Below are 12,764 nucleotides of genomic sequence, written 5' to 3'. Positions count from 1 at the left end.
GGTCAATCGTTGTCAATCTGGCTCACAAGATGGCTGCTGTGAATAGGGTCTATTTGACCCTTTTGATGTAACCCAAGATTCAGTCAAAGCAACTATTTTGACCCTTAAAATGGGTCGTTTGTATAACCCAATACGGGGTCAAATCAACTAGGAGGTTGGGTTATTTTGACCCTTAAAATGGGTCGTTTGTATAACCCAATATGGGGTCAAATCAACTTAGAAGTTGGGTTATTTTGACCCTTAAAATGAGTCGTTGGTATAATCCAATATGGGGTCAAATCAACTTGGAAGTTGGGTTATTTTGACCCTTAAAATGGGTCGTTGGTATAACCCAATATGGGGTCAAATCAACTTGGAAGTTGGGTTATTTTGACCCTTAAAATGGGTCGTTGGTATAACCCAATATGGGGTCAAATCAACTTGGAGGTTGGGTTATTTTTACCCTTAAAATGGGTCGTTGGTATAACCCAATATGGGGTCAAATCAACTTGGAGGTTGGGTTATTTTGACCCTTAAAATGGGTCGTTAGTATTCGTTTATTTGACCCAAGTTATGGGTCAAATTAAATAACCAATAATAATGGGTCAAATTAACCCACACACTGGTCGGGCCCTTTTTGACCAGTGAATTGGTCAAATTTGACCAATCTGTTTTTAGTGTGTACAGTCTTTAGTCACGAGTGGGGGTTGAGTGACTGTCTCTGTAACGCCAGTATCAGCTCCTTACTTTAGCACTGAAAATCCATTCTGCTGTTGAAAGGGTACACCTGGCTTTTGCATTATGCTTCTCTAATTATTCACACATATTAATTATGAAATACACATTCAATGTTACCACACGTCATTGAACAAATCTATCTATCTATCTATCTATCTATCTATCTATCTATCTATCTATCTATCTATCTATCTATCTATCTATCTATCTATCTATCTATCTATCTATCTATCTATCTATCTATCTATCTATGTTATGGTTTGACACCGACCCCAAACGCAACGACACAAGAGAGTAGGATTCAGAGTTGCCAAAAACAAGGGCTTGTTTATTAAGACTAAATAAACAGCACAGACTTGGAAGAGTTCAAACAAAGACCGGAATACAAGCAAGGATGAATGTTGCTGCTCTGCAGCTTCTCCCGGGATGGTAGTCAGGGGAAGCAGACGCTGACGTCAGAGCCGCTCTGCAGACCTCTCTCGGCAGAATCTCCGAGGTGGTTGCGGGACCGAGAGAGAGAGAGGGAGCGAGTTAACTCAGAGTGCAGGTGGAACAGAGCAGGTGAACAGGTGAGGTGACTTGTACCCGAAAACAGAGTTATCCAAGTGACTGAATCTTCGGTGTAAATACACACTGTGAGTAACGTTCCAAACACAATCCCAAGTGATAGATATCTTCGGTGCAAAATAAACACTGTGAGCGAAGTCCCAAAATACAAATCCAATGTGATAATGTTATGGTTTGTAACCGACCCCAATCGCACAACACAAGACAGGTATGATGGTTTGCCAAGAAACAGATATTTATTTAGAACAGAGAAAAAGGGCACTGTCCCTTTAAGGGAGAAAACACAAAACACTGGAATAACACAAGAGGGGAAGGTAAGGTGCCTTGAAGAGGTGGGCAGGTAAAGGGAACACTATGGGAAGGTAAAGGGAACGCCTAAGGGAAGGTTAAGGGAACGCCTTGGGAAGGTTAAGGGAACGCCTTGGGAAGGTTAAGGGAACGCCTTGGGAAGGTTAAGGGAACGCCTTGGGAAGGTTAAGGGAACGCCTTGGGACAAGGACTAGGGACTAGGAGAGCTAGGGATAGAGGACTAGGGACTAGGAGAACTAGGGACAGAGGGACAGGTACTGGGGAACATAGGGAACAGGTTCTGGGGAACAGAGGGCCAGGTTCTGGTGACAGAGGGAACAGAGGCCCGCGGAGGCGGGCTGGGGAACAGGGAGGAACTGGGGACTGGTGGGAAAACATCTGGGCCGCTCTGCAGAACAGAGGAGAGGGTTAATATTCAAAGGGAAAAAACAGAGCAGATGCAGAACAGTCCAAACAACAAAGTAACAAAGTAAATACTATCTTCGTGTGAACAAACACACAGTGGGAGATGGAATGTCCAAAATAATATCCACGAGAGAACAAAACAGAGTGGGAGATGAAATGTCCAAACTAATAACTAAGTGAGAACTAAAGGAGGCAATACGCTGGGAGAGTGACATCACAATCTAAACTCACCCAGGCGTATGCGTAATGGTACAGGAAACGCAGCGGGAAGGGGGCAAGGGGCATTACGCTGAGTGAGTGACATCACAATCAAAACTCACCCAGGCGTATGCGTAAAGGTACAGGGACAGCAGCGGGAACGGGGGCAAGGGCACTACGCTGAGTGAGTGACATCACAATCAAAACTCACCCAGGCGTATGCGTAAAGGTAAAGGGACAGCAGCGGGAACGGGGGCAAGGGCACTACGCTGAGTGAGTGACATCACAATCAAAACTCACCCAGGCGTATGCGTAAAGGTACAGGGACTGCAGCGGGAACGGGGGCAAAAAGCATTACGCTGAGTGAGTGACATCACAATCAAAACTCACCCAGGCGTATGCGTAAAGGTACAGGGACAGCAGCGGGAACGGGGGCAAGGGCACTACGCTGGGTGAGTGACATCACAATCAAAACTCACCCAGGCGTATGCGTAATGGTACAGGGACAGCAACGGGGCGAGGGCATCGCCACCGGGTGGCTGGCTGTCCGAGCCGAGGAACAGAGCGCTGGAACAGCGGCGGTGGCGAGGATGTCGTCCACCGGGTAGCCGCTGTCGGAGCCGAGGAACAGAGCGCTGGAACAGCGGCGGTGGCGAGGATGTCGTCCACCGGGTAGCCGGTGTCGGAGCCGAGGAACAGAGTGCGCGCCACACCTTGGTGTGCGCGTCGGAACAGAGAGCTGGAACAGTGGCGGTGGCGAGGATGTCGTCCACCGGGTAGCCGCTGTCGGAGCCGAGGAACAGAGTGCGCGCCACACCTTGGTGTGCGCGTCGGAACAGAGAGCTGGAACAGTGGCGGTGGCGAGGATGTCGTCCACCGGGTAGCCGCTGTCGGAGCCGAGGAACAGAGTGCGCGCCACACCTTGGTGTGCGCGTCGGAACAGAGAGCTGGAACAGTGGCGGTGGCGAGGATGTCGTCCACCGGGTAGCCGCTGTCGGAGCCGAGGAACAGAGTGCGCGCCACACCTTGGTGTGCGCGTCGGAACAGAGAGACGCCTCGGGGTGCGTCTGCGAGGAGGAGTGTGCCAAGCACGAAGGTCTGGAAGATGCGCGTCTGTGCGCTGGTACGGAGGAGCGTGCCAAGCTCGAAGGTCTGGAAGATGCGCGTCAGTGCGCTGGTACGGAGGAGCGTGCCAAGCTCGAAGGTCTGGAAGATGCGCGTCTGTGCGCTGGTACGGAGGAGCGTGCCAAGCTCGAAGGTCTGAAGTGGAACACTGGAATACCTCCCGTAGAGGATTAGAGAGCGCAGTACAGTGTCTCCCTCCAGGCAAACGGCGGCAGGTGGCGAAGGCTTGAGCGCATCTGGCGCGCTGGTCTGGAGTGGAACACTGGAATACCTCCCGTAGAGAATTAGAGAGCGCAGTACAATGTCTCCCTCCAGGCAAACGGCGACAGGTGGCCAAGGCCCTTGAAGATGCGCGTTGCGCGCTGGTGACTGGAGAGCGTGCCAAGCTCGAGGGTCCGGGAGATGCGCGTTGGTCTTGATGTGCGTCAGGACGAACAGCTGCGCTGGGGTCTGCAGTGGAGCGCTGGGGTGCCTCCCGTGGAAGTTACAGGGAGCGCAGAACAGTCTCCTCCACAGGCTACGGCGACAGCAGACGAAGGCTGGAGCAAACATCTCAAGGCTGGAGAGATCCATCTTACAGCATTGGTAGACCAGAGGAACTCCCGAAAGAGTCTAGATGTTAGAGAATATGACTCAGCATGAATACAACACGACCCCACGCCGAAACGAGGGGAAGAGCCCTGGTATTTAAAGCCCACAGGGGGACTAATTAGCCTGCCACCACAGGTGCGAGAGATAATAGAATATCAAACAGGTGTGGCCACTAAGGGTAAGGAACGAGAGGGTGGGGGCTAGAGAGAGTGAGTAGGGAATTCCTAACAGTAGGCTTAAAGAAGACAGAGAAAAGGTAGTGAGCAGCGGGCAAAACCTCACAGTACCCCCCCCTCAACGGGAGCCACCCGGCGACCCAAAACAAATACAGACAGAGTGGCAGGGGGCAAAACAAGAGGTACTGGCCAAGCCAGCAGGGGAAGCCACCACAAGAGTGGGGCTAGCAAAAGAAACAGGGTCGCCGAGGGGTAACTAGGGTAGCAGAGGGGCAACTGGTCTAGAGGAACTGGGTCTAGAGAACTAGTCTAGCGAACTGGGCAAGAGAACTGGTCTAGAGAACTGGTTTAGAGAACTGGTCTAGAGAACTGGTCTAGAGGAACTGGTCTAGAGGAACTGAGGGGCAAGCAGGGTAGCTAAGGGGTAACCATGGAAGCACCGGGAAAGGGCTAGCAGAGGGAAGGTTAGCTGCCAGGGCACTGATAGCTACAGGGCCTATGCTAGCTGTACTGCTACATCAACATAGAGGCTGCGCTAGCTGCCGGAGCTAGGCTGGCAGACAGGGCTGGACCAGCATGAGAGCACAAGCTAGCTGGAAGGACAGTCCTAGCTGTGTGAGAAAAACTGACCTTGCTAGCTGAAAGGGCAGTCCTAGCAGTGGGATAAACTACACAAAAAAGTGGAGGCCATGCAGAGGGACCGGGTTAGCTGCTTGGGCCTGGCTAGCTACAGCCTATTGTAACCGACCCCAATCGCACAACACAAGACAGGTATGATGGTTTGCCAAGAAACAGATATTTATTTAGAACAGGGAAAAAGGGCACTGTCCCTTTAAGGGAGAAAACACAAAACACTGGAATAACACAAGAGGGGAAGGTAAGGTGCCTTGAAGAGGTGGGCAGGTAAAGGGAACACTATGGGAAGGTAAAGGGAACGCCTAAGGGAAGGTTAAGGGAACGCCTTGGGAAGGTTAAGGGAACGCCTTGGGAAGGTTAAGGGAACGCCTTGGGAAGGTTAAGGGAACGCCTTGGGAAGGTTAAGGGAACGCCTTGGGACAAGGACTAGGGACTAGGAGAGCTAGGGATAGAGGACTAGGGACTAGGAGAACTAGGGACAGAGGGACAGGTACTGGGGAACATAGGGAACAGGTTCTGGGGAACAGAGGGCCAGGTTCTGGTGACAGAGGGAACAGAGGCCCGCGGAGGCGGGCTGGGGAACAGGGAGGAACTGGGGACTGGTGGGAAAACATCTGGGCCGCTCTGCAGAACAGAGGAGAGGGTTAATATTCAAAGGGAAAAAACAGAGCAGATGCAGAACAGTCCAAACAACAAAGTAACAAAGTAAATACTATCTTCGTGTGAACAAACACACAGTGGGAGATGGAATGTCCAAAATAATATCCACGAGAGAACAAAACAGAGTGGGAGATGAAATGTCCAAACTAATAACTAAGTGAGAACTAAAGGAGGCAATACGCTGGGAGAGTGACATCACAATCTAAACTCACCCAGGCGTATGCGTAATGGTACAGGAAACGCAGCGGGAAGGGGGCAAGGGGCATTACGCTGAGTGAGTGACATCACAATCAAAACTCACCCAGGCGTATGCGTAAAGGTACAGGGACAGCAGCGGGAACGGGGGCAAGGGCACTACGCTGAGTGAGTGACATCACAATCAAAACTCACCCAGGCGTATGCGTAAAGGTAAAGGGACAGCAGCGGGAACGGGGGCAAGGGCACTACGCTGAGTGAGTGACATCACAATCAAAACTCACCCAGGCGTATGCGTAAAGGTACAGGGACTGCAGCGGGAACGGGGGCAAAAAGCATTACGCTGAGTGAGTGACATCACAATCAAAACTCACCCAGGCGTATGCGTAAAGGTACAGGGACAGCAGCGGGAACGGGGGCAAGGGCACTACGCTGGGTGAGTGACATCACAATCAAAACTCACCCAGGCGTATGCGTAATGGTACAGGGACAGCAACGGGGCGAGGGCATCGCCACCGGGTGGCTGGCTGTCCGAGCCGAGGAACAGAGCGCTGGAACAGCGGCGGTGGCGAGGATGTCGTCCACCGGGTAGCCGCTGTCGGAGCCGAGGAACAGAGCGCTGGAACAGCGGCGGAGGCGAGGATGTCGTCCACCGGGTAGCCGCTGTCGGAGCCGAGGAACAGAGTGCGCGCCACACCTTGGTGTGCGCGTCGGAACAGAGAGCTGGAACAGTGGCGGTGGCGAGGATGTCGTCCACCGGGTAGCCGCTGTCGGAGCCGAGGAACAGAGTGCGCGCCACACCTTGGTGTGCGCGTCGGAACAGAGAGCTGGAACAGTGGCGGTGGCGAGGATGTCGTCCACCGGGTAGCCGCTGTCGGAGCCGAGGAACAGAGTGCGCGCCACACCTTGGTGTGCGCGTCGGAACAGAGAGCTGGAACAGTGGCGGTGGCGAGGATGTCGTCCACCGGGTAGCCGCTGTCGGAGCCGAGGAACAGAGTGCGCGCCACACCTTGGTGTGCGCGTCGGAACAGAGAGACGCCTCGGGGTGCGTCTGCGAGGAGGAGTGTGCCAAGCACGAAGGTCTGGAAGATGCGCGTCTGTGCGCTGGTACGGAGGAGCGTGCCAAGCTCGAAGGTCTGGAAGATGCGCGTCAGTGCGCTGGTACGGAGGAGCGTGCCAAGCTCGAAGGTCTGGAAGATGCGCGTCTGTGCGCTGGTACGGAGGAGCGTGCCAAGCTCGAAGGTCTGAAGTGGAACACTGGAATACCTCCCGTAGAGGATTAGAGAGCGCAGTACAGTGTCTCCCTCCAGGCAAACGGCGGCAGGTGGCGAAGGCTTGAGCACATCTGGCGCGCTGGTCTGGAGTGGAACACTGGAATACCTCCCGTAGAGAATTAGAGAGCGCAGTACAATGTCTCCCTCCAGGCAAACGGCGACAGGTGGCCAAGGCCCTTGAAGATGCGCGTTGCGCGCTGGTGACTGGAGAGCGTGCCAAGCTCGAGGGTCCGGGAGATGCGCGTTGGTCTTGATGTGCGTCAGGACGAACAGCTGCGCTGGGGTCTGCAGTGGAGCGCTGGGGTGCCTCCCGTGGAAGTTACAGGGAGCGCAGAACAGTCTCCTCCACAGGCTACGGCGACAGCAGACGAAGGCTGGAGCAAACATCTCAAGGCTGGAGAGATCCATCTTACAGCATTGGTAGACCAGAGGAACTCCCGAAAGAGTCTAGATGTTAGAGAATATGACTCAGCATGAATACAACACGACCCCACGCCGAAACGAGGGGAAGAGCCCTGGTATTTAAAGCCCACAGGGGGACTAATTAGCCTGCCACCACAGGTGCGAGAGATAATAGAATATCAAACAGGTGTGGCCACTAAGGGTAAGGAACGAGAGGGTGGGGGCTAGAGAGAGTGAGTAGGGAATTCCTAACAGTAGGCTTAAAGAAGACAGAGAAAAGGTAGTGAGCAGCGGGCAAAACCTCACAGATAATATCTTCGGTGTGTAAACACACAGTGGGAGATGTTAGACCAAAATATTATCCCAATGAAACAATCCAAAAAAGGCTAAACGCTGGGTGAGTGACTGTCTGATAAAAAGCTGGAAATCTTCAGTGTTATATAAACACACGAAAAACGGAATTGGATCAAAGACAGTCATAAAAAACTCACCCAGGCGTTGTGCGTAAAGAGCGTTGGAACAGAACGGAGCGAGCGCGTCGCCACGGGGAAAGGGAGTCCAAGAGGAATGCTTCTTGAATATCCTGGAGGCAAAGCACAGGGAAACAACAGCAGGCAGCAGGAACGGCGAATGCAACTGAAATATCAAAACGATCCAACAAAACTTGAATGGGGAAACGGGGTATAAATAATACGGGAATGCTTAATTGACAAGCAGTGACAGCTGAGGGATGTGATTGATAAGCGTGTGGACGGGGGAGAACCAATCAACGACGTCTCTGGGAAGAAGCGTGTGAATAGGGGAATGAAATGATTAACAGAAAACAATTGGAAACAGAGCGAGTAGGCTTAAAGGAACAGAGCGAGTAAGTGAGCAAAGGACAAAAACCTCACAGTACCCCCCCCTCCACGGGAGCCACCCGGCGACCAGGCCGACCCGGCTCGTCAGGATGGGCACGATGGAAGTCAGTGATCAAGCCGGGATCCACGATGAGCTGCCGGGAGACCCAGCTACGCTCCTCAGGGCCGTAACCCTCCCAGTCCACCAGGTATTGGAACCCCCGGCCCCGCCGACGAACGCCCATCAACCGGCGGACCTGCCACTGGTGGTGACCATCCACCAACACGGGAGGCGGAGGATCAGGAGCTGGAGGCATAAGGGGACTGAGGGAGACGGGCTTAACCCGGGAGACATGGAACACGGGGTGAATGTGCATGGACGCAGGAAGTTTCAGGCGTAGGGCCGCCGGACTGAGTACCTTCAGGACCTCGAAAGGTCCGACGAAACGGGGGTTGAGCTTCTTGGCCGAGGACCGAAGCGGGAGGTCCTTTGCGGAGAGCCACACCCTCTGCCCAGGGAGGTAAGTCGGCGCAGGAACCCGGCGCCGGTCGGCACCACGACAGGCGCGCTCAGATGTCCGGAGCAGCGCGGTCCTGGTGATCTCCCAAACTCGTCGGCAGCGGTCGAGGTGGTCCTGCACGGAGGGAACTGCCACTTCCGCCTCCTGTGCGGGGAAAAGAGGGGGTTGGTAGCCCAGGGAAACCTCAAATGGTGAGAGGCCGGTGGCGGAACTGACCATTGAATTGATGGAGTATTCAACCCAGGGAAGGAAACGGCTCCAGGATGCCGGTCTCTCGGCTGCCACACACCGAAGAGCAGACTCCACGCTCTGGTTCATCCTCTCCGTCTGTCTGTTAGTCTGGGGATGATAACCAGAGGAAAGACTGACCGTCGCCCCCAATCCCTTGCAAAAGGCCCGCCATACCTGGGAGGTGAACTGGGGCCCCCGGTCAGAGACGATGTCCTGGGGAAACCCATGAAGGCGGAACACGTGGTGAGTCAGGAGGTCCGCCGTCTCGGCCGCCGAGGGAAGCTTGGAAAGGGCCACGAGGTGAACCCCCTTGCTGAATCGATCCACCACGGTCAGAAGGCAAGTGTTCCCCTGGGAGGAGGGAAGACCTGTGACGAAGTCAAGCGCCACATGTGACCAAGGACGGCTTGGAACGGGAAGTGGCTGTAAGAGCCCGGAGGGTGCCTGGTGTGAGGCCTTGCTGCGGGCACAGACCGCGCAGGCCAATACGAACTCCTTGACGTCGTTCCGCATGGTGGGCCACCAGAAACGACGAGCCAGGAAGGAGAACGTGCGATGGACGCCAGGGTGGCAGGCGAACTGGCTGGTATGGCCCCAAAGCAGTACCCGGGACCGGACAGAGTCGGGGACGAAGAGACGATGAATAGGAACGTTGCTTGGAGCACGCTGGAAGCGTAGGGCACGTCTAACCACACCCTCGATGCCCAAGGTGATGGCTCCAACCACTCGGGCCTCCGGGAGGATGGGAGTAGGGTCCTCAGAGGGTGGAGCCCCCTTGGAGTGTAACCGGGACAGGGAGTCGGCCTTCGTGTTGCGGGAACCGGGGCGGAAGGTCAGCGAGAAGTCGAACCGACTGAGGAAACTGGCCCATCTCGCCTGCCGACCATTGAGGCGCCTGGAAGCGCGGATGAACGTCAGGTTCTTGTGGTCCGTCCAGATGGTAAAAGGCTCCTCGGCCCCCTCTAGCCAATGACGCCACTCCTCCAACGCAGCCAACGCAGCTCCTGATTGCCGGTGTCGTAGTTCCTCTCGGCAGGGAGGAAACGACGCGAGTAGAAGGCGCAAGGATGTACCTTCTGGTCCGAAAGAGAACGTTGGGATAGGACAGCGCCCAGTCCAGTATCCGAGGTGTCCACCTCCACAATGAACTGTCTCTTGGGGTCAGGGTGGAGCAGGATAGGGGCGGAAGTGAACCTCTTCTTGAGGGAGCGGAACGCAGCACATGCCGCTGGGGACCAGTCGAACGGCAGAGCGGGGGAGGTCAGCTTGGTAAGTGGCTCCGCCACTTGACTGTAGTTCCGGATGAACCTTCGGTAGAAGTTGGCGAACCCGAGGAAACTCTGTAACTCCTTCCGAGTGGTGGGTTCAGGCCAATCCTCCACAGCTTGGATCTTGCGAGGATCCGCTCGGGTCAAGCCCTTCTCAACGATGAAGCCCAGGTAGTCGACGGAGTCGGAGTGGAAACGGCACTTCTCCGCCTTGACGAAGAGCCGATTGTGGATGAGGCGCTCCAGCACACGGCGGACATGCTGGATGTGTTCCTCGAGGGTCCTGGAGAAGATGAGGATGTCGTCCAGGTACACCACCACGAACACCTCCAGCATGTCACGAAGGACGTCGTTCATGAGTGCCTGGAATACCGCCGGGGCGTTGGTGAGGCTGAACGGCATCACTAGGTACTCGTAGTGGCCCCTGGGGGTCTTGAAGGCGGTCTTCCATTCATCGCCCTCACGGATATGGACAAGATGGTAGGCACTCCGGAGGTCCAGCTTGGTGAAGACGGAGGCCTGGGTCAGTGGCTCGAAGGTGGAGTTCATGAGAGGTAGAGGGTACTTGTTCTTGATGGTGATCTCGTTGAGCTGGCGATAGTCGATGCAGGGTCGCAGGTCCCCATCCTTCTTACCAACAAAGAAGAAACCGGCCGCCACCGGGGAGGAGGAAGGCCGAATGAGTCCTGCTTCCAATGACTCAGAAATGTAGAGATCCATCGCCTTCTTCTCCGGAACGGTCAGACTGTAGAGGTGGCTGCCGGGAAGGGGAGCCCCTTGGCGGAGGTCGATGGCGCAGTCATAGGGGCGGTGAGGTGGAAGGGCCTGAGCCCTGGATTTACTGAAAACCTCCAAGAGGTCGTGGTACTCGGGAGGTATGGACGAGAGGTCCGGAGGCGACTCACCAGCGAGCCTCCGGGGCGGGGGACAGGACGCCGCCTGCAGACACAGGGCGTGACAGGAGGAGCTCCAGCCCTTGATGGTACCGGAGGACCAGGCGATGTGGGGCTCGTGCAGCGTGAGCCAGGGCCTACCCAGGACCACCGGGACAAGGGGGGATTGGGTGATGAGGAACTGGATTCTCTCGACGTGGTTCCCAGCGATGGTCAGCACGACTGGGCCGGTGCGTTGAGAGATGTCGGCCAGGCGGTGTTGGTCCAACGAAAAGATCTCCTAGGGCCTCACAAGGTCCTCAAGTGGAATGTTGGCTCGGGTAGCAAACTCGAAGTCGAGGAAATTCTCGTCTGCCCCAGAGTCGATGAGGGCCTCCACCGTGGCTCGTTGGTCCCCCCAGGCCAGGGTGACGCTCATCAGATGGTCAGGTGGTGCGCGGCTCTGGGAATGGGAAAAACGGCTCACCAGGATTTCCCGGGGTCTCGGCGAGCCTGATCTTTTGGCCGGGTGCGGCAGTCGGCGATTCGGTGTCCCTCCCTTCCGCAGTAGAGGCAGAGACCGGACCTGAGCCTTGCCTCACGCTCCGCCTGGCTCAGATGAGAGCGTCCCAGCTGCATGGGTTCCTCCTCGCGAACCGAACGGGAGGACCCGCTACCACCAGTTGTGTTGAGGACAGGGCGTCCAGGAGTGACGTCATGCGTCCGGGGAATCCGGGGTACCTCAGGAGGTAACAGTCGGGTCCTCTCGCGCCTTCTCTCCTGGAGGCGTCCGTCGATGCGGATGACGAGGCTAAACAGGTCCTCGAGGGAGTCGGGCACCTCCCGGGTAGCGAGCTGGTCCCGGACTGCGTCACTGAGCCCCCTCAAGAAGGTTAGGCGAAGTGCAGGGTCGTTCTATCCACTCTCCACCGCCGCCAGTCGAAACTCCAGGACGTAGTCAGTTACCCTGCCGCTCCCCTGTCGGAAGGTCCCCAACCGGGCTCCAGGGTCCAGACCTCGGGCTGGATGGTGGAACACTCTGCGGAGCTCCGCCACGAAGTCTGGATAGGAGAAAACAAAATATGCATCCATTGCCCAGGAGGAAGTGACCCACTGGGCAGCATGGCCTGAAAGCAAGTTCGTCATATAGGCCACTTGGGACCCTCTAGCAGTAAAACGGCTTGGTTGATGACGGAAAACCAACTCACATTGCATGATGAATGTGGCACAATCCTCGGGATTGCCGTCGAACAGCCGTGGGACGGAGAGACGGGGTTCCCGAGGTGCGGGATCTGCTGGGGCTGCGGGGAATGCTCCTGAAGGATGTGAGGGAAGTAAAGCATTAACGGTGTCGCTCAGCGAGTGAAGCTGAACGAGAATACCAGATTGTTGTCCCGCCAGAGCGGCCAGTGACCCTTGAATAGGCAGGACCTGTTCCCTGAGATCCTGCACCGCAGCCGCAGCCCTCTCTAGTTGGTGGCTGTGATCCTTGGTCAACTCGACTTGAATAGCAAGTGCGGTTCTGACCCTCTCTGTGTCGGCTGGGGTCGTCATTTTGGTTGGATCGTAATGTTATGGTTTGACACCGACCCCAAACGCAACGACACAAGAGAGTAGGATTCAGAGTTGCCAAAAACAAGGGCTTGTTTATTAAGACTAAATAAACAGCACAGACTTGGAAGAGTTCAAACAAAGACCGGAATACAAGCAAGGATGAATGTTGCTGCTCTGCAGCTTCTCCCGGGATGGTAGTCCGGGGAAGCAGACGCTGACGTCAG

This window comes from Notolepis coatsorum (assembly GCF_963971535.1).
Source record: "Notolepis coatsorum genome assembly, chromosome: 5".
Taxonomy (NCBI): domain Eukaryota; kingdom Metazoa; phylum Chordata; class Actinopteri; order Aulopiformes; family Paralepididae; genus Notolepis; species Notolepis coatsorum.
The sequence above is the reverse complement of the archived record's forward strand: the minus strand, read 5'-3'. Positions refer to the sequence as shown.